We start from the raw sequence: 26054 nt of genomic DNA, 5'->3' as shown, positions 1-26054 counted from the left end.
CCTCCTCCTCCTCCTCTCTTCTTCTTTCTTCTTCTTCTTCTTCTTCTTCTTCTTCTTCTTCTTCTTCTTCTTCTTCTTCTTCTTCTTCTTCTTCTTCTTCTTCTTCTTCTTCTTCTTCTTCTTCTTCTTCTTCTTCCTCCTTTTTCACCTTCCTCTTCATCTTCCTCTTTTGCCTTCTTTTTTCTTTATCTTCTTATTGGACCATTATTTAACTAGTCAGGGGATACAAGGTAGACAATTGTGATCCTCATAAGGGAAATCATGGGAAGGAAATTATTGTACTCAATGTAGAAAAATACTTGCTCTATAATTTATACTCTTAGTTGCCTAGAACACCAAAAGGTTTTTGGGTAACATCCATAATCAACCAACAAATGTGAGTCAAGATCAGGACGTGAACCTGTTTTCCTCATTCTTAAAGCTCACTTTCTATTCACTATGCCACATCATCTTAAAGATTCCTTTACACTTTATTTTGTAAAAAGATGGATTCATTAATTTCATCACTGTGGGTAATAATTGCCAATATAGCCACAATTCTTCCTTATCTCATTTTTTTTCATTTTTTAAATACTCCAAAGAGGATTCATTTAACAAGTAGGAAACCTTCTTATTATTATTAAGGATATTATTGAATAATTTAGGTCATTTTTAAATGCAAGACATCAGTTATAACATGCTGCAGTGTGCTTATGCTCACTAAAATCTTTTCATTGCCTTTAGCCCATTCAGATATTTACAATGTCAATTCTTTCAAGAATTTTATGTTCCATGATTCACAGCCAGAAGATTCCCCAGACTGTTGGTGCTGAAAAGTTACTTGTTTGCCTTCTGTGGCAAGCAATTTTTGATCTTTGAAAGTATAGTGTATTTTCAAATGGGACCCAGCCTCACTAGGATCATGAATATTGTGATCACATCATCATGTTAAATTCTATGCTAGATTCTTGCCATCTGCATTACCTCTCATAGATATAAACATCCAGATGGACCCAATTTAATGGGTAATATGCGTCATTCACATTTTTAGTTAGAATGTTTAGGGAGGTATTGTAGTAATTTCAGACTTGGTATAATTTAAAATATTATTAATAAAATGAATATGGTGTTTTACATTTAATGATCACAACAACCTTGTAAGGTAAGTTAAATTACCATTTTCATGATACATATGATTGCATAGTGATACTGAAGCATACAGAGAGTAAACAATTTGCCCAAGATCCTATGGCTAGTATGTATCTAGTATTTGAGGCAGCATTCAAATTTATCTGTCTTCCTGACTCCAACTTCAGTGTTTTATACCCTGTACCATTTAGTTATCCCTTCTAAAATAACAACATCTTATTATAGGAGCAGTTGGAGAAACTTGGAATTGATATATGATCCTTTGTTTGAATTCTTCATTGAATACCTCCTATGGCATCAGCAATTACCTTATATAAAGAAATGTCTACTTAATTTACACCTTGTCCTGTGCCACTACACAGGAGGTCACTGGAAAAAAAAAAAGTTATCTTTGTAGTTTCTTTTTTTATAAAGCACTGTATGATTTTAATTTACAAGTGTGAAACACCTCATCTGAAAAAAATATTCAAGAATACACTTGTTCTTAAGTCAAGCAATTTCATAAAGACGAATAAGTCCTCTCATATTGTTATGAGTTGTATTAATAAAAATGTAATCTAGTTGTATTAATAAAGATGAAGTCCACTGTAAAAAATGGACTATTAAAGCCTCTCTGGAAATTTAGATTTTTTTTATTATACCCTTGGTTCATGTGTATAGCACAGGACCTGAAGCTACTCTTCCAAGTTCTATTTATACTGGAGAGTTTTCTTCAAAACTGAGACCAAATGCTTACTTCTACATCTTGAATCGTTTCTTGTTTCCCTAGCTTCTGCCCCACCCATTAGCCTCCTATGCTTTTTAATATATTGACAGAGTGCATATGTGTGAGTGTGTGTGTGTGTGTGTGTGTGTGTGTGTGTGTGTGTGTATAGATAGATAGATAGAGAGAGGGGGGGAGGGATTCCTTCATTTTTTTGTGTGCCCAATACCCATCATATTATGTAGATCATATTAATTGAGTAGTAACTCTTGAAAAGAAATTCTTTTAAACTCTAAATTATCATTATCTAATTTGTATTCAGTTCCTGAATGTTTTTGCCCCCTGCCTCTTTGAATTTTAAAGAATATAAGTAATAATTATCATTTCCATAGTGCTGTTTAAAATTGGATCTATGTTTTACCTAGATGCTCTTAATTGAGCCTGACAGTAATCCTGAGAAGTAATTGTTATTGGGATTACTAACCTATTTTATAGGTGGACAACATGAAATTTAGAGATGTGTGAAATGGATTGCCATAAAGAATAGCCTTTGAGGAAGAATTTGAAGGCAAACCTTCCTGATTCAAAGATCAAAATTCTCTCTACTCTGTCATCTGCTTCAATGAGCTTCTGTCCACAAACCCATAAACTTTTGAGACAAGAAAGTATGCTTCATCTTGACTGTGTAAATGGTCTTGTTTAAAGATGTAGAAATCAAGGTACTGAGAAGTTCCAGGATTTACTGAAAGTTAAATTAAAAGATAAATCCAAAGCAAAGTTAGATAGTCCCAGTGTTCTCTTCAAAATTCACAAAGAAAACTCTCTTTTTTAAATGGAGTTCTGAATCTGTAATTAGGAAACCAGGGTTTACAATGCAGACAAAATTATTAGAGAAGCAGTAAACTGCAAAAAAAAAAAATTATCCAAGTATTCTGATAGAGGCCTCCTTTCTAAAATATATATAGAATTGACTCAAAATTATAGAAATACAATCTATTCTCCAACTGGTAAGTAGTCAAAGTAGTCAGGCTAAGATGACAGGAAAAAATAATGATGAATATTGGAGGGTATTGAGAAAACTGGGACATTAATATATTGTTGGTAGAGTTGTGAACTGATCCAACTATTCTGGACAGCAATTTGGGACTATGCCCAAAGGGCTATCAAATTGTGCATGCCCTTTGTTCCATCAGTGTCTCTACTGAGCCTGTATCCCAAAGAGATCATAAAAAAGAGAAAAGGACCCACATGTGCAAAAATAATTTTGGCAGCCCTTGTTGTAGTGGCAAGGAACTGGAAATTGAGTGTATGCCCATCAGTTGGAGAATGACTGAAAAAGTTATGGTATATAAATGTTATGCAATATTATTGTATTATAATAAACAATCAGCAGAGTGATTTCAGAGAACCCTGGAGAGACTTATATGAACTGATTCAAAGTTAAGTGAATAGAATCAGGAGAACATTATATACAACAACAAGAAGATTATGTGATAATCAAAGCTGATTGATGTGGTTCTTCTCAACAGCCAGGTAATTCAGGCCAGTTCCAATGGTCTTGTGATGGAGAGAGCCATCTGCACCCAAAGAAAGGATTATGGGGAATGAATGTGGGTCACAAAATAATATCCTCACATATTTGCTATTGTTTGCTTGCATTTTGTTTTATCTTTTTTTTTTTTTTTTTTTTTTCCCTGAAGCAATTGGGATTAAGTGACTTGCCCAGGGTCACACAGCTAGGAAGTATTAAGTGTCTGAGGCCAGATTTGAACTCACAGTTTTCCTGACTTCAGGGCTGGTGCTCTATCCACTGCCCTAATTAGCTGCCCCATTTTTTTTTCCTTTTTGATCTAATTTTTCTTGTGCAAGATGGTAGTTGTATTAATATGTATAGAAGAATTGCACATATTTAACATATTTTGGATTATTTGTAATCTAGGGGATTGGGTGGGGAGAAGGAAGAGAGAAAAACATTTGAAATATAAGGTTTTGCAAGGGTGAATGTTGAAAGCTATTTATGCACATGTTTTGAAAATGAAAAGGTTTCTTTTTTTTTTTTTTTAAGGAAATCGGGGTTTAAATCTGGTTTTAGGTACTTATAAGCTTTATGACTTTAGGTAATTCATTTGAATTCTCTCTGCTTCTGTTTCCCCACGAATTAAGTGAGGATAATCCTATTACCACCTACCTCATTGTTAGACTCAAATGAAGTAATTTGGGGAAAGTACTCTGCAAAATTTAAAGATCTATAAAATGTTATCTGTTATAATATTTATTATTTTGAATAACAAATTAGATGATATGCCAAAAGTATTGGAAATTATAAAGCCCTTAATAAAATGCTGTTATTGTTATTATTACTAATCTACCATACTCTCACTCCTCTGATATTATGTTATTATGTACTTTCTGAAAACTTTCATTTTAAATCTTCTAATTCAATTTTTATGAATTAATAGAAGAATTGCAATAATAGATTGTATAAAACTTTAAAGTTTATAGAAGATTTTCCTATTTTTAGAAATGGGAAATCTAATACTTATTACAATGACTTTTAGGTGACATGTAGTAAAGTAACAGAACTGAATTTAGTGCTCAGGTCTCATAATAACCAGTTGCCAATAGTGATAGAATCAGAGATCTAAAGGTATAAAGCCCCTCAGAAGTCATTTAGTCTAATCATTTCCTGTTACAAATGAGAAAACTGAGGACTAAGGAGATTAAATGACTCATGTAGGATTATAAGTGGCAGAGTCCAGATTTGCTGTCTCCTTTTTCACACTACCACATCTCTCACTAGGAGCAGAGATAATATTTGAACCCAAGCTAAATCAGGGCTTCACCTTTTGCTACTTCTTGTTTCCTGTCTATGAATTTGTTTCTCTTTTCAATTTTAGCGTTCAAGTTCTCTTTCTGTTCCCCTTTTATTGCCCAAGTTCTCTTTCCTCTCATCTAAGTATTTGAGGGAAAACAGTTAATGTTTCAAAACTCTCTGGACTGCAGTTCTTTAAGGCAATAGAAAGCCTCAGTTTTCCAGGAGAAGACAACTTTGGTTTCTTTTATGTAAAAATCCTATGAATTACTAGCTAGTGATATCATAGCAAAAACAAACAAACAAACCAACAGAAAAAACCCAACATTCCACTGTTGGTCCTAAGTCTACATTTCCCATAGTCAAACGATATTAACTGAGATCTAGATTGGCACTAATGCTAGGAACCATTTCCATAGAGCTATTTTTAAGTGAGTAAAGCAGACTCCTTTCTTGGAGCAGTCATACTCAAATTCATTTTTTGTCTTCAGAATTTAGTTTCACAAATCCTTTGTCCTAGAACATATGCATGCCTCATTCCAGAAAGGTTTCTTTTTTCTTTTTTTTTCAATTCACTTGCTTGTTCTCTAAAGAGAAAAACAGTAACATAAATCCAGTAACAGTTACTGCTTTTTTTTTTTTCTTATCTATTGTGATTTTATCTGTTTGGGGAAAAAAAATGCCAACAACAAATCAAACCCCAGGATTTATTCTGCAGTTTCCTCACTCTCTGCCTCATGCTCTCCTGAATGAATAAATGAGTTTTCTCTGGTAGAATTGTATAGTGTCCTGAAATACCTTCATAGTAAGGTTTTCCAATTTGATAGTTGGGGCAAGGCAAAGGGAAGCAACACGGCATGGAATGAAGGAAGAAGAAGGTCAAGACTGCTCAAAGTGACTTTGAAGTATAATCATGATTCCAAATGTTAAAGGATATTTTTTACAAGATTCTTTAGACTAGACCAAAATTAAGGAATAGACTGAGAGAAATACTATACACAGTATGGTGAGGCTTTTTTGAAAATAGATAACACGTATATTTATTATAGTGGCAGAATTTGGCCCTGAAAAAGAGATGACAAAATCAACCATTTTTCCTTTTTCCAGAAGTAGCATATAGTACATTTTAATTTCATTGTCAAAAAATGAAAGACATTGGAGTTTGTTTTAATTTTGATTGCCCTATTGCTAAAATTGAATGAAGCCTGGGTATATTTAAACTCTTCCTTCACTAGCACATGAGATTTCAATAAATGTGTAGTGGTAATAGAACATCACATATACCATCAGACACAAATGATTTCTTAATTTTTCTGAGCAGTTCTTTTCTCCCTTTTTAATGGATGTTTGGAAATGTAGGTGATGAAATGAAAGTATGGGGTAAAATTCCCTTAAAAAGGGGGGAGGGAATAGCATTGTATAACACACTGAATTAATCACCTCTTCTCTGGAAGGAGGAGATTTAAGGCAGGTAGATTTATAATAAAAAACTGATTTTTAGGTAATAAAATCTAATCAATCCTTATCTCAGGTATCAATGATACTTCAGGTAAAAAGCGGCATGGATTTAGCTTCCTAGGTTCTGGTCACAAGAGCTTCCCTCCTCCCCAATACTAGGACTTTAGGTGTTTTTGCCCCAAAAAAGGGCAAGTAGGATCAAATCTCTAAATAAATTTCTTCTGATTTTAATTCTATAACATTGATTTCTTCTTGTATGTGGGAAATTTGCTCTTGCTTTGCTCCAAATCATAGATTCATATAATGAACTCATTTATTTCAATCGCGTTCTGTTATCTGCTCTACAACTATTACCTCCTCTCATCTTCAGATGGTGATCTTTATGAAGCTAAATCATTGGGTAGACACTCTATACTCACCAATATTCATCATAGCCCAATTTTACTCCCTTCTCTCCATAGTTCTCAGGAGTACTTTATGTCTGTTCTCACACTATACAAAGCATTTATTTAACACGAACACCCACTTTCATAGGGAAGGCAGGCTTATGGGGTTGGGTTTTCTTTTGGCATTGAGAACTGTTAGATTATTTATTTTAGCATGTTCTTCTCCATAGTAGCATGTAGCAATATTTTAATTTCATTGTCAAAAGATGAAAGACGTGGGAGTTTGTTTTAGTTTTGATTGCCCTGTCGCTAAAATTAAATGAAGCCTGAATATATTTAAGTTCTTCCTGCACCGGCAGATGAGATTTCAATGAATCTTCATTAAAGCCTATCATTTCAGGACTGCATTTCATAGAATAATGTCTTATCAGTCATGGCAGAACTGTTTCCTTCCCTCAAACTCCTTCTTGCTGATGCAACAAGCCTGGAAATCACGAGCAAGGCTCAGGGGATGGTCAGTAATAGCAACATCAGCTAGAGGAACAACACCAGTAATAATGCCTTGCACTTGTATAATGCTTTGCCATTTACAAAGTACATTCACTTGTTATCTTGTTTAAGTATTGCAATAATAACCAAGTGAGGATGTCAGGCAACATATCATTATCCCCATTAAACAAATGAGAAAATCAAGTTCTAGAAGTCTTAAAGATTTACTGTAGATGGTAAGGAAAAAAAGATAGAAAAAAACTCCTAATAAAGGGTTCATTCCATAGCTCCACAGTTAATTAAAACAAACAAACAAAAAAAAAAAAAAAAAAAAAAACAAACAAACAAAACATTTATTGAGCACTTATTATCTGCTAGCACTAGGAATAAAAAAAAAAAAATTAAGCAACACCTTTTCTCACAGAGCTTATATTCTATCAGGGGAGACAGTGTCTATGTGTGTATGCACATATCTGCATCAATTTGTAGTACATACATGCAGATACATATATACATGCATACATTCATAAGCACACCTACATATAGGAATTGTACCCTATGATTTGATTGGTTTAGGAAACTCTCAGGTTTGTTTCCCAATTAAATTATTAGTTCTTTGAGAGCAGGTACTGTTTTATTGCTGTTCTCCTACCTACTCACACACACATACTTTATTTTATTTTCTTAGCATTTATCTTGGAAACTAGTACACAGCAGCTATTTCATACATGCTATTTGATGGACTGATTGACCTTCCCTGCAACCTATATAATAATAGGAATGAAGTGCATCGCAAAAATCTTTATGAAGAAGTTAATGTTGTCTTGAATGAAATGTGTACTCTATAAGGCAAAAGTGGGAAAGGAGAATAATACATTCATGAGGGATACCAGAGTACAATTAGAATTGAAGCTGAGGGTTTATAGAAGCAAGTCAAATCAAGTTAAGTCAAAACTCTTTTATCCAGTGCTTACTATCTTCCAGGCACTTTGAGGATACAAAAAAAGACTCCTCTGATTAAAATAAAAAATCCAATCTCTCCTTTCAAGAAATTTAAATCCAATGAAGGAGAAAACAGGAAAACAGGAAAAAATATTGGGATCCAAGGACTATTTCAACCTATTCCTGAATAAGTATCACCTCTAAACATACCTAACAAATGAACTTTCAACCTTTACTAATGTGAATTTATAAATTGCCAAGACCTGTTAAACACACACACACATCCACACACACCCACACACACCCACACACCTTCTATAAGAGGTACTCTAAGCTGGTGACTATTGCTTACATATAGGAAAAGGGGTTTGCAATGAAATATGTAACCTGGATAATAATGTGCTGAGCCTAACAAATAAAGAAATTGCTGATCTTAGAGGTTAAAGATAATTGCTGAACCTTGGGGGCTAAATATAATGTACTGAGAATCTGGCTGCCTTAAACCATGAAGGTAAAGAGGATGCTCTCCTCTTTATGAGTCACTAAGACATCTGAGAAGGGAGGAACCCATTATGGAGAAAATGTTACTCTAGGGACCATATGCGAGGAAACATCTCTAAAAAGAAAAAGCAGGCCCAGATGCTACCACCTGAGTGTTGAATCATCAGCATAAAGAAATTAGATCATCCAATGAATTGAAGATGAATCCAGATAGAGATGCACAGGTCCATTTGAGTTGTCACCCTAGCAACAGAGACTAATCATGATTGTGGCATTCATAGAGCCATTGAAATTGCTGTATACAGAACTAAAGTGGTCCTTCTGAAATAGAGATGAGAGTGTCATTTGGAAACAACAAGAAAGAAGTGACAAAGGACAAAAGAGTTAAAAAAAAAATTTACACTTTATAAATAATGAAACTCCACAAGTTTGTTCCCTGATCATTTTAACTAAATATAGGCATGATAGCCTTATGACAATGGGAGGAGAGTGTATAGTGCTAGAAAGTCTGGACATAGACATGTACATTGGAATTATTCCCTGTGCCATATATCTGGATTTAAGTTCAGTAATATACTCAGATGACTCCAGATTTTCTCTGAAATACTCCAATATATTTATTGTTCCAACAAGGGTAAAGAGAATGAGGATATAGCATTTGAGATTGTCACAATTAAGGTAATCTAAAAATATATTCTTTCTTTTTAGATAACTGTACATGGATAGTTCAAAGGACAGTAATTATATTCTAGCAATATATTTTCTCCCTATAACCACACCGATGAAATTATTTTTAAGATAATTTGCAATATGTTCAAAAAGTTCAATTCAATTATTCTAATTTGTATTAAACATCTAGGAGGTCCAAAGCATATGAGATGCAGTGTGGCAAATTGGACAGAGAGTTGACCTCAGAGTCAAGAAGACATACATTTAAGTCCCTCCTCTGACCCAGGTTGACTGTGTTAATCTGAGCAAGTTCTTCAACTTAGGGACTCAGTTGCCTCCAGAAACTCTCTAAAACTATGTATTGCAGACCATCTCGATATAAATCTTTAAATTTTATTTTATTTTTAATTTATGTAACAAAATAAAAATTAATTTATTTGATAAAAATAACAAAGCATTTCCATAACACAGAACAATTTCTAAAAGATGATTGCAGATGAAACTGTGAATGTACAATTTTCCTTATAAATATATAATAAAATTGTCATGTAAGTTTTTTTTTTTCTTCCCTCCCCTACTTGCACCACATGGAAACAATGGATGAAAAACTTGCTTTGTTAGATTTTTCATTAGTTGTTTCCAGTATGTATGAAATCACAAACCCTTTCTAAAAGAAAATATTCAAGATGCTTTACTAGATGTTGGAGATATAAAAAAAAAAAACACTTAAGTTTTCCTACCATTAATTGTTTCTACCACCAAGTTTCCAACATATTAGAGGAGAGAAAACAGGAGCACAATAACAAGAAAACAAATTAAAATGAAGAAATACATGCAAGAAGAGAAAATGCTAGAAAAGGGAAACCTACTTTCAAATGGGAAGATCAGTGAAGAACTTCATGAAGGAGTTGACATTAAAACAGAAACTTGAAGGAAAGAAAACTGTCTAGAGGGAGAGACTAGGAAAACAGAAAATAAATTTCACATATGGGAGATGATATGGGAAAAAAACATGAAAGCAAAAATGGATCACATGATATCAAGTAATGCTTAATAACAAATAAATCAATTAAGCATCTAACATATTCCAGAACCTGTTCTAGGAACTGGGGATGTATAAGTTCAAAGAATGAAAGTACTCCAATTCATATCAATTTCCATTGTAAAAAGATTGGTGGGGAGAGAGAGAATAACAAATAAAGTTCAATTAAATTCAGCATAAATATAAGTTTGATAAATATAAATACATACCAGATAGCTCAATGTAGAGTATTTTGGGAGGGATCATACTAACTAAAGAATAAATTACTAAAAACTTTCATATAAATATTAGTGTCCCAGCTGCATTTTAAAAGAAAAAAGGGATCATCTAAGGCAGAGGTAAGGAGGGAGTGCATACTAGGATGAAGATGGGTGATGGAATGCCACAAATAAGAAATAGAGAGAAGGCCAGTTTCACTTTATCAGAGTCCAAAAGGGAGAGTAATTTCCAGTGCAAGAGGAAATCTAAATTGGGTAAAAGTTATTTAGGGCTTTAAAAAAAAAGTCTGGAAGCTATAGGAAGCAACTGAAGTTGATTGAGTCGGAAAGTCATATGGTCATATACACACTTACTGTAGGTTGTATTGGAGTGGTGAAAGATGAGAAATAGGAAGCCCAATTAGGAAGCTGTCTCAGTGAAAACAGAATGCAACGAAGTCCTGATTTAAAATGGTATTTGCATGAATAGAGAGATAACATAAGAATCTAGAGATGTTAAGATGGTAGAAATACAAAAAGCACAATATCACAGTTTGACTGGAAATATGAATCATGTAAGGGATATAAAAATAATAAATAATGGTGATGATGATAATAATATCAATTAATATTTATATAAAATTAAAGGGCCAGGCACTGAGACAAATCTATGAAGGTGACCAGATTATGGAGGCTTTTGAATATCAAAGTTAAGTTTGTATTGCATTAGATAAGCATAGAGGAGTCATTAAATATCAAATACAGGTAGAAACTATAACAATGTTTTAAAGAATTAACAATATTATAGAATCAGAGTTGTAATGGCATAGATAAAACATCTAACTTAACCCCTTGCCTTTAGTTAGATCATTGTTTAAACCAGTGATTCATAAACTCTTAACTTTTATGCATCTGATCGTAACTTTTCCATTCCTGATTTTTAATGAAGTTAAAATTAAATAAAATTACTTTTGATATCTTAAAAACATTTTTGAATTGCTTCTGAAGATTAGATATACTCTGTCATGTAAAAGATGCATTTCAATTTTCCAGCAGAGATGTAGGTTTTAGGGTGGATTTTTTTCTGTTTTTCTTCTAAGGTTTTTTTTTGGGGGGGTACTTGGGAATCAATATTGATGAGGAATTTACAACATCCTTTAGGATGAGAATTAATTATTTAAGCCAGTCCCACAGACAATGTGAGTGCAAAGTAGGATTTAAACTCAGTCAGTTTTTCTTTCTGTTTTTAAGGCCAATGCAGTATTGAGTATATCACCATACCTCTATATATGTGTTATCTTTCATTTGTTTAGTCATGTCCTATTCTTTGATTCATTTGACCAGAGCACACCAGGCCCTTCTGTCCTCCATTATCTCCCAAAGTCAAAATTGTCCATGGGGTTTTCTTGGCAAAAATACAAGAGTTTGTTGGCAAAAATGCAAAATGGTTTGCCATTTCCTCTTCTCCAGTGGAGCATCTTTTGTCAGAACTTTCCATTATGACCTGTCCATCTTGGGTAACATTGCACAGTGTAGGTCATAGTTTCATTGAGCTATGCAAGCACATCTATCAAGACAAGGCAGCAAATGTTAATAATAGTGTTTTGTCAAAATCTCTGACTTCACTCCTGAATTCCTAAAGGCTTATATCCATAAAATAGTATGCTTGTCTTAAAAGCTCAAGTCTGCCTATAACTCAAAAAGTATTCATCTTCCCATATTATATCTGCTTCATTGGTAATGAGGGGAGAGGGAAGTGATGTTAATGGTTATTCTGTCACCTCTGATTAAAAGTAGACAAAACACACGAATGAAGATGTTTCCTGATGTTCTATTTCATTGTATTGTCTTTAAACAGATTGACTTACCTAATTTGAGGGAATGTTGGTTTACCATTTGTGGTTCTTATATAGACATTAATCACTATAATTAAAATGTGATAGCATCTGGATGTTAAGCACACAGATGGAATGCATTACCATTGACAAAAGAAAAAACCAAGATATTTGTTTTCTTTTGTAGCCTTCCCTCTCATCTTCCTGATTTTATGATATGCTTCAGACTTGAACTTTTTTTTCATCCAAGCATATAGAACAATATATATATATACATATATATATATATTTAATTTTTGACAATTCTTTTACTAATAATCTCTAAATTTCATAACCCTAATTATGTTCAAACTGATGGGGAGTAATAATGATGCAGAGCAAAGGGAAAATCTTATGTCTGCATTTTTTTCTTTATTAAATCTGCTCCCAAGTACCTAGCCACCATGATTATAGGTGCCTAAAAAATGGGTTAAAAAGATTAACTGCATAATTCTCCTCATTGTAAGAAGGTGCTATTTGATGTAGTTATTAGATACTGAAGATACTGTAGCATTTAAGCAGAGTCCATTTATTGTATGAGACAAAGAGTTAATAAAATCTTATATTGTCATTTTTACAAAGTCAAATTTGCCAGGAATAGATAGCTTCATGCCATGATTCATAAATAATCTCTCAGAATGTTTGCTGTGTAGTTTTCCAAGATTGAAAAATGAGTTGTTAAGTGAAAGAATGTTTAATTTTTTCAGTGAAGCACAGCTTTAGACATTGAAAGGATCTTGGGGGTCATTTAATCCAAACTTCTTATTCTGCAATTGAAGAACTTGTGGCCAAGAAAAGTTAACTAACTTGGCCCAGTATCATACAAGAAATAAGTAACAGAGCACAGAGTGACAAAATTATGAATCTAGATCTAGAAGTGACCTCAAAAGCTATTAAATCTAACATATTGATTTTACAGATTGAAAACTGAGGCCCAGTATGGTAAAGAGTTTTATGTAGAGTCACACAGATAGTAACTGTTAAAAGCAGCATTTGAATCTTATGCAACTATCGCCATCAAGTTTATAGTCAAGATTCAGATAAGAATAACATTTTTGGCCAACTTTTGCCAGAATTAAGCCCTTAACTCCCTTTTCTCACTTTATTTGAATGACTTTTGAAAATGTCACTGAGCCACATTTTGCAGATTTTCATTCACTGGTTAGCACAGATTCTTGCTGTTCTATCTATGTTTCATTTGTAAACACAACTTATTAAATTTCCTGTAAATTCATTGACTACAAGTTAAACCTACAGCTTCAGCCAATTTTCTCCCAGATGTATGCTATGGCCAGCAGGGAGAAAAATTAGAGTAGAAATAACCTAGCATGATTCATCTCCTCACTTGGAAAAGTAGTGTCACATTGTATGGAAAGAACAACATATTATTTGACAGAGATTACAGCATCTGGCCTTTAACTTATTTATGTAAAAAATAAAGGAGATAGAGCCTTTTACCTGTAATGTTTTGGGATTCTTTGATAACTAAGCCCTCAAGAAGTTGGAGCAAAAGTTTTCTTAAAAGAATTGGATTGGGTAATGGGGTTAGTAAAACAGAACTGAAATTACAAAAAGTCATTAAAAATAATTTTTCTTTTCTACTTCTTGCATCATCTGGATGCAGAGATTATATGTAGGTATGTGTGCATGTACGTGTGTGTCCCAGATATAGAAAAGGGCCTGATATATAAGGAAATAATATATATAATATAATAATAATATATATTATTAATATATAATATATAATTAATTATATTATACTATATAATATTCTATTATATATTAATGGTATATAATTATAATATGATATATAATATATAATTATATATATTAGAATGGTATACAATTATAATATTATATATTAATGGTATATGATTATAATTAATTAATATATAATATATTAATTAATAACATATTTATATACATATATATATATATATATATATATATATATATATATATATATATATATATATAAAAGGAGAGTAGAGATAAGCATTTGAAGGAACCACAAATGTACTCATATATAAGAAAACTCAATGAATTTCTGTAGGAAACAATCATAGACAAACAGAATGACTATCCTAGATGAGAAAGGGATAAGTCTGACTGCTCTTTGCTTTTTATTAAACTCAGCTTGGTGTTTATAGTATACCTATCTTAGGAATGGGACTTCATATTCTTAGCTTTCAGTATTAGCTTAGTCACAAACTTACTGATTTGGAGGGCAAATTAAACAACTCTTTAAAAATCTGTTATTTCATCTGTCAAACAAGAATAATAGCATTTATTCTATCTGTGCCTCAAAAAAGATTAATGATCTGAAAGTTTAGTGCAGAGATGGGGAACAGTAAGTGTGGCCCATTACATACAGTGTTAATCTTGTTTGATATATTGGTTAGTTTAACTGCATTATTTTTTTCTTCCTTTTTGTCTTTGTTCTAAGACAGAGATTCTTTTTTTCCCTAAATAGTGTCTTATTTTTCCAAATACATGTAAAGATGATTTTTGTAACATTCATTTGTCTAAGACTTAAATTTCAATTTTTTTTCTACCTCCCTCTCCTTTTCCCTCCTCTGGACAGCAAGCAATCTGATAAAAGTTACACATGTGCAAATCTTTTAAACATATTTCTATATTTGTCATGTTGTTCAAGAAAAATCAGACCAAAAGGGAAAGAATGACAAAAGAAAGGTAAAAATAATTATGTTTCAATCCACATTCAGTCTCAATAGTTCTCTTTCTGGATACAAATGGAATTTTCCATTCCAAGTCTACTAAATTTTCAGTTTCATAGGCCACTTAGGAATTATGGTGAAGGTTATGGGCCTCTTCTCAGAAAAAAAAAATATTTTAATGTATAAAATAAAGCATATAGTCTTATAAAAGAAGTCAATTATATTGGAATGAAGTTACCATTTTTAAAAAAATTCATGAACTCTAGGTTAAAAATTACTGAGAGGATTAATAAAGAACACATTTGAAGATGTGAGTGATATAAAAATAAACTATATCACTAATATTTATTTTTAAAAAGAAATAAGAGCATAGTGTGCTTTACAAAAAATAATAAAATGACATTTGGACTAGGAGACAGGCAACCTGGATTCTAAATCTGATTCCACTTATAAATAGATAAAGGATCAAGGATCTAGGTGTGGAATGTAATTTTTTTGTTTTGTTTTTTATGCTTTCTATGTAAAATGAGGGACTGATCTACTTCCTTTTCAGGGTTTTTACTTATTCCCAACTCCTTAATGTGGGTACAAGAATGTTCCCTATTGTTGATTCTTGTAATATCTCATCTCTTTAAACTTTCTCCTTCACAGTTTCATACATTCTCAGTTTAATTCACCATCTTTAAACAGATTTCCAGATCTGTACCTCTAGATGTGATTTATCTTTTGAGTTCCAGATTTTCTTATTGATATCTTCCTAAGGGTGACATCTCAAACTCAACACATCCAAAAGTGAGTTCATTGCCTTTATCTGCTACCCCATTCTTCCATTTTCAACTTAAGTTTTTCTGTTTTTGTATGATGGGTTCTAAAATGCGTATTGCTTTGGAATTAACTTTGATTTTTCTCTCTTACTTCTTTTCTTAATTGCCAAGTGCTATCAATTCTAACTCCCTAATATCTTTTACATGGTTTACCTTCTCTTTGTACTCACTGTACCCTCAGTTTCCATGCAATAATAAGGAGAAAGACTATAATTTTCCTTTTGCTAGTTCCCTAACATTTTGCACAGAATTTGTTCATATAGAAAGTGCTTTAAAATGTTTATTGACTTATTCCTTTAGGTCCTCATTCCCTGCTACTGAGATCATTTAAATAGCATATTTAGCCATTTTTGTCACTTCCAGGATTATCTCTCAAAATATAAATATAAATCCATAAATATATAGATCAAATCAATCTGTCTCTGTAGCTCTGTAACTCCTTTATGCTTAGTGACTGATATGATAGCAAATATCTTTTTTCTCTTAAATCCTCCCCTATTACCTGTAGGTTAAGAAAACTTGACAGTCCATTTTATGGTACACAAATGATAGAATTTTAATACTATGATGTCACATTTATATAATGCTATGAGGTTTGCCAAGTTCTTCCACATGTGCAGGGATCAGTACAATTGTTTTTTATCTTAATTTTATATACAAGAAAATTTAGGCTTGTTGGAAACCAATATGTTCAATACCTTCATTTTACATAGAAGAAAATGGAGGCTCAAAGAAAATAAAAAGTCACATTAGTAAATAGTTCCTTTGAAAGACTGACCAAAATTTGGATCAATGCAATGACTAATCATGTATTCAAAAGACTGAGAAGGGAACCTGTTTCCCACCTTTTGACAAGACATGTGATGGACTGGAGTTGCAGAAAGAGACATCCATTTTCAGACACAGACAATGTATTGATTTGTTTTACTTGGCTATATTTATTTGTTAGATGGGAGACCTTTAGTTTTTTTGGGGGAAAATAAATATTGTAGGGGAGTTGGTAGGACTTGGTATGATGTAAAAAAGAGAGGAAATGGTATCAATGTTATAAAAATAGAAGAGAAAAGAATTTCAGAAGAGGACACTGACAAGGGCAGTTTTGTTATTATTGCATTAAATTCATTATGTACTTTTATTTTTAAAAAACTAACTATAAGTGTGTGTCTATAATAGAAACTTACCATTTTATAAAGAATCTCTAAGAAGGTTTTTTTTGTATATTGAAATGGTCACGTTTGCTAAATCTAGAACCAAAAAAAAATAAAAATAAAAATTAAGGCATATTTTTAAAAGAAAATTACAGAGATGAGATTTGAACCTCTTATTAAATCCATTGTTATTTATAGTCTATCATGAATGGAATGGAAAAGAAAAACAAAAAAGAAAGAAGAGAAGAAGGGCAAAAAAGAGATAAGGAGAGGGAAAATGGAAAGGGAGAGAATGACAGAAAGACTAGTTTCAGTTCTGAGAGTTAAAAGAAAAAAGTGTAATAATTAAGTTGTTCATAATCTAATAGATTACCTCCAAAGCAGAGAATCCCCCATCATTGGACATTTTTAAATGAACATAGAATGAACTCTTATTGGAGATGTAAAAGACATCCTATTTGGAAACAATTTAGACTGTAGACTCTCTGTTATCCATTCCAACTCTGAGATTCTATGAGACTGTTTAATTAGGGAGATTTCACTCCCTGACCCTTGAGGAAAATGAACCATTGTGCAGATAACTGCAACTCTTAAAATAGGAGCTTTATCTCAAGTTCCAAAGGAGGGCATTAAGCCAGAAAGGATGGCCTAGAAAGCTCTGAGTAAGAGGAGAGGTAAGCCAAAATTGGTGAGGAAAAAAAGGAAGATCAGAAATATAAAAGTTAAATAAGAGTGGGAAAATAGTTGATTGAAATGAGCATTTAGTACTCATGAAGCCGTATTTTTTAAAGTATCAAACAATATGAACTTCCTTACAGAGATGGTAAATGATACTTTATGTCATATGTGTATACGATGAAGACTTGCACTTGGGCAGCTTTTTATTCTTTCACATGCTTCCTCCTAGTATTCACACTTAAGAAATCATGATTCTGAGAAAAATGATGATAGAACCTGAGAATGAAAAAAATGGCTACAGAAACTTGGCTATGCTATAAAATGACCCCAAACTACACAAGAAAAAAATGTATTGATTATGAATATTTGATTGGAGATTTTAAAAATTTTAATGTGAATTTTTCACTAGTAAAATTCACAGTATTTGGGGACATAGAATTGAGAAATTTCATGACTATCAACTCAATAAACATTGATTTAGTAAAGAAAACATGTTATCTAACTTTCAAGTTATTTCAAATATTTAGGAGATACCAAGATCACTTGTATGCCTTTCCACAATACTGCATTTTATATATGGATATAGGTATATATACATATATATATATAATGTATATAACTATAAAAATATAATTTACATATGTATATTATATTTTTATGTAGCACTTTAAAGTTTGCAAAATACCTGACAGATATAATTACACACATAGAAGACTTAAGTGCTTCCTAATGTTATTAGGTATATGAAACTATGATTATAGGAAGATTTGAAAAGTGCTATATATGGATTATCTCATCTAACCTCTATAAGACTAGTTGGATAATATTATTCCTATTTTATAGACTAGGAAATTTAAATATAGAAGAATTAAATGACTTGTCCCAGGTCACACAGCTTGTAAATGGTTAAGAATTTAAGCCCAGTAATTCAACATCAGTAATTCTATTGTACCATTTTCCATAAGCACCTACTTGCCATGCTTGATGAAATACAAACCATCATATAAAGTAATATCCATTTAGACATAATATAATTTCAAACAGTTCATGTCTTTTAATTGTTATTAAATGAGATCATTTACATATGTCTAATGTTTGTCACATAGGATACCACTTGACTGAACAAATAAATAGATAAGTAAAGTCAGTATATAGGAGGGAACAAAGCATGATAAAAGTATGATGATTGATTTGCATAATTGTTTGGCTAATTTGACAGTGGGATACAATAAATAGAAGATGAGGAGAAGAGAAACTACTAAACCACAAAATATGCATTTCTATATTCTAGCATAATATTACAATCTACTTATAGATGCAGAATACATATTTGTGAAATCCAGGCTAGCTCCCTGGAGGCCTCAGAATCAGCCAGAATCAGGATAAGCAAAAGTCCTTGGTCTTTAGGAGAAGAAGTGAAGGAAATGGACGAAACTGCCACAAGCTCTCCACTAACCTTCCTTCTCCTCTGTGCTCCTCCAAAGTGAGTCTGGCCCATCTCTCACTATACCCTCTAATCCTTACCCACAATTCTCTTAACCCCAAGCACTGAGCTAGCATTAATTGTGAGAAGAGAAATTCCAAACATGCTAATAGAGTTATTGTCCAATAGGTAATTAGCCTTAAGTGCTCGGCTGTCTGATTCAAGTGCAGCTATTCAGAGTTTCAGCCCTTTACACATTTCCCACAAAATAATGATTGTATGTATAAATGAAAGTCTACAATAGATTACTTTGTAAATTTTTTCTTTATCTTTTTGATCTATATATAATCTACTCAACTTCCAAGATCAAGCATAACCATTTTCTTGATAGACAAATTTGGTGAAGTAGCTTGAATTCTAGATTTGGGGTCTGAAGGAGCTTGATTAGGTTTTTGTTTCAAATATTTAGTTGAAATGATTCTAGAGAAATCATTAAACTCTCTGTGCCTCAGTTTTCTTATCTCTAAAATGAGTATAAAAATAATTGCTTTACCAGATAATCCATTTTATGGAATAATATATGTGCAACACTTTTCTTCATAGTAATCATTAATTTAGAGATAAAAGGGGCATCATATAGATCAGGACTTCTTAAACTTTTTTTTCACTTGCAAACCCTTTTCACTCAATAAAATTTTGCATGAACCCAGATATGTAGATAAAATAAGTGTACAAATCAAACATTTACTGATAATAAATCATAACTTCATTACCCTCACATTCAGTTATGAGACATCATATGGAGTCATGAATCACAATTTAAGAAGCTTGCAAAAAAAATTAATCTAAGTCCACTGACTTAAAAGCCAGTGTTTAATTTGTCTAGAATATATTACTTTAAAGTATGAAATTAACATGAGATATTGTTAATTTTGTTTCAAGGTCTCATCCAACTATTTCAGCTGATAGAAGTGTCCTTGTTCTCTAAAGCCCTAGCACTTCCAGTTTATACTTCTCATTTTGTTATATACATGTAACAATTTAATATATGTAATGTTATGTAATATATTATATAATATGCTAATGATGTATTATTAATAACATTTTAAATCAATAAATCAATGAATTATTCATTTATTAATAATTTGTATTACTGGTATTGATTATTAATATAAATGTTAATAATATGGCTAATAATAATGCAATATAATGTGTTACATAATATGTAACAATTAATAATATATTACTTACTTGCTTTTGTCTTAGTGATTAGATAGCTGATCTTGGAACTAGGAAAACCTTAGTTCAAGTCATGTCTTTCTCACATACTGGTTGGATGACCCTGAAAAAGTCATTTAAATGCTCAGGGCTCTGGGAAACATTTTAAAACTTTAAGTTGAAACTTTATGTTAAAGGGAAGGAACAGCCAGAAGTTCCTTATGCCATTGAACTTGTTTCATCCTTATTCTTTTCTTTTTACAATTAGCTTCTAATTAACCATGAAAAAAGACTCAACAGAATTTTGTAGTTAACAGTGTCATTTTATGGTTATCTTGTACATATTCTAATATTTGCATCTTGGAAAAGTATGAATCATCTTGCCTTTCTTTTACCATCCCCATTTGCCGGGAACTCACTCCCTCATTATACTTCTGAATACTTCTAAGGCATTATGAAATTATTAAAAATATCAATCAAAAGTCAACTTCTTTGTAACATTTACCCAATACTAAATTTAGTAACTTCATTTTCTTCCATTAATCCTCATGTTAGGATGTAAGTTTTCTTACTATTCATATTATCATTCAATGGATATGTTCCAACTTAACAGTGTCCCAAAGTAGGACCCAGATTTAACTCCAATACTGATAAGTGCAAAGTATAATGCTATTATTATTTCACTTGATCTGGGCATTATATTTCTATTTACAAAGCTTAAGATCAAATTACTTAAATAATGTTCTTGGTTGTAACCCCATGTCCTTTGTCTTCCAAAATATGGTATTCCAGACCCTCTAATCCTGTTATTGCTGAAGCTGCTGGATGCTGGGTAATTCTTATTGTTGTCTGATTATTATTCCTTGATATTTGAATTGGTTTTTTTTTTTGTTTTTTTTGTTGTGTTTTGTTTTTTTCTGGAAACTTGCAGTATTTTTCCTTGAGATTGTAGTTTGGAGTTTTACAATGATAGACTTTGGGGTTTTCCTTAGTAGGATCTCTTTCCAAAGGTGATCAATAAATATTTTCAATCAGTATTTCCCCCTCTATTTCTAGAATATTAGGGCAATTTTTCTTAATGATCTCTTGTAGAATCCTATCTAGGCTCTCTTTTTTTTTTTTTTTTTTTTTTGGGGGGGGGGTCAGGGCCTTGAGGTAGGCCAATAATTTTTAAATTGCCTCTTCTGGATCTATTTTGCAGGTTGGCTATTTTACTAATGAGATGTTTCACATTTTCTTCCATTTTTTCATTCTTTTTAGTTTGAGTGATCCTTGCTGTTTCACAAAGGCATTTGCTCCCATTTGTCCTATTCTAGTTTTTAATTTATAATTTTTTTAGTTAGATTTTGTATATCTTCTTTCAATTAATTAATTCTACTTTTAAATTCAATTTTAATTCATTTTTTTCTTTTCTTTTCCAAGCTATTACTATCTCATGCATACCTCTCATTTCCTTTCTCATTTTTTTTGTTCCTCTTATATTTGACTTTAAAGTCTTTTATGAGCATTTCCAAGAAGCCTCTTTGGGCTTGAGACTAATTTACATCATTTTTTGATATTTCCTGTATGGACATTCTGTCTGCATCTGAATTTGGTCTTCCCTGTTACCAGAAGTGTTTTATGGTCAAGCTTCTTTTCTGTTTCTTGTTTTAATTTTTTTTTACTTTTACAGTCAAGCTCTGCTCCTCAGGATAAAGGGCATTGTTTCAAGCTTCCTTTTGTTTGAAGGGGGTACCTTTGCCTGTTTGTTTTTTGTTTTTTTTTTTTCCAGGAAACAACCTGGTTTTGAGAAATTTGCCTTCTGAGTTGGGACTAGAAACTGGCCCACTAATTTGCTCCTCTACTGAGCCAGGACTGAGGGTCTTAGTTACTGATTTGCTGTGATTAAGACCCTCTCACCCACTTTCCCAGAGTCTATTTGAATTGGGTTTACACCCTTTTCACCCCAGTGAGATGGACCTTCCTTGAAGTTTTTTCAGTCTATTTTGAGCAGGAGAGTAATTTCATTCCATTGTACTCTGTTCAGAGGCTTGGTTTTATGTGGTTTTCAAGGGAAAGTGGGAGAGCTCAATCATGAACAGTCATGTATTTTAATAAAATATAAAAACAATTATGAGATAGAATTATTTTGCAAGGAAATTTGGACATGTTGTAATCTATTCTAGATTGTTCTTACACACTATTATAAGTAACTCTTCATTTCTCTTTACTCAAGTCATTTTATTCTTCATATTCCAAATCTTGGATGTGTGATGGTTGGGAATAAGTTCAAAACATTATTGGCTTACTTTGACCACATCTACTAGGGATTATTGTTAAAACTGCCAGTTCTTCATACATATGTGCATTTTATGCAGAGAGAAAAAAAATAGCTCTGTTCACACAGAAACACAATGACTACATAAGTGTGAAATTCTTTCAGTTGAAGCTATTATATTCACTCCTAGAACCTGTGATTAGTAGTGTTAGTAAGCCAATACTCAACCTGTCATGTATCCATGACAACTGCATTCAGTCATAGGCAAAATGTATACTGGAAAGACAAGCCAAGTCATCCATGTTAAATGGGACATACAGACAAAATGCTTGCATCAAAGGAATGACAATATATTTGAATGCCAGCTTCTATATCAGGAATGTAGAACTGTACTTTAAAGAGAGTAATAGGTTGATTCTTATCCATTTGAGTCTGAATGCCAATTTGAGAAGAATTTAACTTACTTCCAGAATAATCCAAGCTTGACTAAAGACATGGAAAATTGTTTTGTCTAATTATGTGAAAGGGCAAGTAGGTGGTAGAGAGGATAGTACTGTGAGTCTAGAGTCAGGAGATTTGAGTTCTAATCTGTCCTTGTAGATTTACTAGCTGTGTGACCCCCGGTAAGTCACTTTATTCTGTTTGCCTCTGTTTCATCTGTGAAATGAGTTGGAGAAGGAAATGACAAATCACTCTAGTATTTGACAAGAAAAAACCCAAATAGCATCATGGAGAGTTGGACAGGACTGAAAAGATTCAACAACAATAAAATTTCCTGAGAATACACAACTGAAGCATATACAATGCCAGAAGGTTGAAATTCATGGAATTTCCTGAAAAACACAAACATAAAGAATCTCTTATTTTGTCCAAAGTTTAACTTCTCTTTTAACTGTTTGCTTCCTGTTGCCTTTCTTCCTACCTTACAGTGATTCATGAAGAAATTACTTCATAAAATTAAATCCTGTCAACAATATTTACTGAATTTGATATACTCTGTGCCTGTGTATTTAAATTCAGTTGTGAGACACAACAAAGATCCAACTATATCTTTTCAGAATAAGTATACAGTGAATGATTTTATGTACATAGAAAATAGGTAAATACAAGTAGTTTGAGAAGATGCTCATAATCAAGGAAATCAGGTAGGGCTTCATATAGAGAGTGGTTAAATTGTGTCTTAAAGTTCTACCTCCCAGGGTTGTTGTGAGAATTAAATGAGATCTTTGTAAAGCACTGAGCAACGTGCCTGGTACAAAATAGACACTTATTAAATGTTTTCTTTTTTGTTCATGTGTTTCTATTACTTTTCCCTTCCAGAAAAAGTGTGGGAGAAATAAATTTGATTTATAAGATGGTCAGTGGAAAGGCATGCAGAGCAAAGTTGGAGCATCCTATGAAAAAATTAGAGAGAAATTTAGCTTGACTATTACAGAATGTGAAAACAGAAACAATTTTCAGTGAATTTGAAAAGATTGGCTGAGGTTATGTTGTGAAAGGTTTTAAAAGCTAAGAAAGTCAGAATTTGACTCTAGAGGTAATAAAAAGAAGAACATTAAAATTCATTGAGTATGGGAGTGATATTGCTAGATCTGTGCTAAAAGAAATTCATATTGACAGTATTATGGGGGTGGGGCATAAACTGAACTTTGAAGAGACTTTAAGCAGAGAGAGAAATTAGGAAACTATTGTGATAATCAGAGAAAGAGGTTAAAAAAAAAATACTTGAACCTAAGATGGCACCAATGGGAAGTTACAGATATGAGAGAGATTGTGTGATAGAAATGATAGAAAATGACATCAGTTTGGAAAATTGAGGTATGGGAAGATGATGAATATTGGATGTGTATATATATATATATATATATATATATATATATATAAAGATTATGAACCTACAAAACTGGAAGAATGATGGTTCCTTCAACAGAAATAGACAGATTTGGAAAATAGTCGATAATTTTTGAAAGGCACAAGGGACATAATGAATTCCATTGTAGTTGTGTTGCTTTTGAGATATTTCCCGGGCATCCAGATTGAAATATTCAATAGACGGTTGGAGTGGCAAAACTGAAGTTCATGGAAAAGGTTGAGGATATCTAAAAATATAGAACTGGGAGTTATTGATGTAGAAATGATGATGGTGGTAAAGAAATAATGAAGGCCTAAAACAGAACCTTGGAAATCAACAACAATTGAGGACTATGATGCTTATATTGAATCAGTAAAGAAATAAGAGGAAATAGTCAAACACCTAAGAGAAAAAATAAGAGAAAAGTATCATGAAATCTCAAAGAAAAGAGTATATTCCATAGGATAAGCATGTAAACAGTGTGAAATAAAACCAATAGATAAAGAATGATGAAGAATGGGGGTGGAGAGGGGAAGTTTGTCAAGGAAGAAGACATCATTGTTAACTTGGAAAAAGCAGTTTCAGCTGAGTGATGAGTTAATAAACTAAATGATAAAAGACTGAAGACTAAGTGAGAAAAGAGGAAGTGCAGACAGTGAATATAGGCAGCCTTTTCTAGGTGTCTGGCTATAAAAAGAGAAAATACTTTCTACATATTTGACTAAAAAGGAGTGGAGAGATATGGAATAATAGATTAAAGGGACAACAAGGCCAATTTAAATTGTGAAGTGTTTTGTTTTGTTTTGTTTTTAATTGGTCTGGAGTTTTAAGCTTTAGAAGGAACCAGTACAAATGAAAGGTTGAAGATTATGGCTAAAGAGGGGACGGTTAAGGTTACAGTCTGCAAAAGAAGATCAGAGAAAATGAGATCAAGGGCACATGTTGTCTTTGTCTAGGATAAGTCAAAGAGTTTTTAAGTAAAGAGATGGGGAGAACAGGAAACTCACATAAAATGACCTCAATTTTCCCAGTAAAGTAGTCCTGAAGGTTGGATACATGGAGAACCTGAAAAAAAAAGAAAAAAAGTTTTTGAAAATTGCCTTGCAGTGAAGGTACAAATGAAGTTGAATAGCATAAATTAAATTAATTATTTAAATACCAGAAATGTAATTTGTTATCATTGTTATTTTTTTGACAAGATTTTTGATTTTCTTGATTTAAGCAGCTCCCAATGAGGAATATTCTCTCCTAATATAGAAGTGTACCTTCTCTACAATTTATAATCTTAATAATAGCTGTCATGTATATATATATATACATATATACATATATGTATATATATATATGTATATATATATACATGCATATATATATATAAAGCAAAGTTTTTACATATTTAAGTCATTTGCAAAGAAATTATTTCTTATATTAACATTTTTTCTAGTTAGTTGTGTGGGTCACTGACTACTTAAATGAACAATCCATGATCACATGACCAGTGTGAAACAAAAATGAGACTGGAATCCAGTTCTTCCTTAATCAAAAATTCTCTACCCAATATGTCCCACATTAATGGAATTATGTATATTATGCTTTACCAAAGTGTGCCCAAAGTTCCTTGAGGCAGTCTATGACTTTTAACAATGGGAAAAAAAGCACTCTGCTTTTAGAAATTGTGAAGTAATATCATTTATGATTCATTCTTTTCCATTTTAATTGAAAAGTACTGACTTTGGTGAATTACTTCTTTTTTTTTAATCTTGCTTTGAATGGAA

At 32.2% G+C, this 26054-nt stretch overlaps 1 protein-coding gene and 1 long non-coding RNA gene across 21 annotated transcripts in view; one reads left to right on the top strand and one right to left on the bottom strand.

Moving 5' to 3' along the window:
• The window catches only part of LOC141554693 (neurexin-1-like), a 980690-nt gene that overhangs the window by 283930 nt on the left and 670706 nt on the right, over positions 1-26054 (top strand). The window lies entirely within an intron of this gene.
• Positions 16884-26054, bottom strand: part of LOC141554696 (uncharacterized) — a 12448-nt gene continuing 3277 nt past the window's right edge. Inside the window, exons 2-3 of the long non-coding RNA XR_012485922.1 lie at positions 25287-25344; positions 16884-16947 (exon numbers count right to left, since the gene is read on the bottom strand). This is a non-coding gene — a long non-coding RNA (uncharacterized LOC141554696). The remainder of the gene's footprint in view (positions 16948-25286; positions 25345-26054) is intronic.

Source organism: Sminthopsis crassicaudata, chromosome 2 (assembly GCF_048593235.1).
Source record: "Sminthopsis crassicaudata isolate SCR6 chromosome 2, ASM4859323v1, whole genome shotgun sequence".
Taxonomy (NCBI): Eukaryota; Metazoa; Chordata; class Mammalia; order Dasyuromorphia; family Dasyuridae; genus Sminthopsis; species Sminthopsis crassicaudata.
This window is presented reverse-complemented; position numbering and strand designations above follow the sequence as displayed.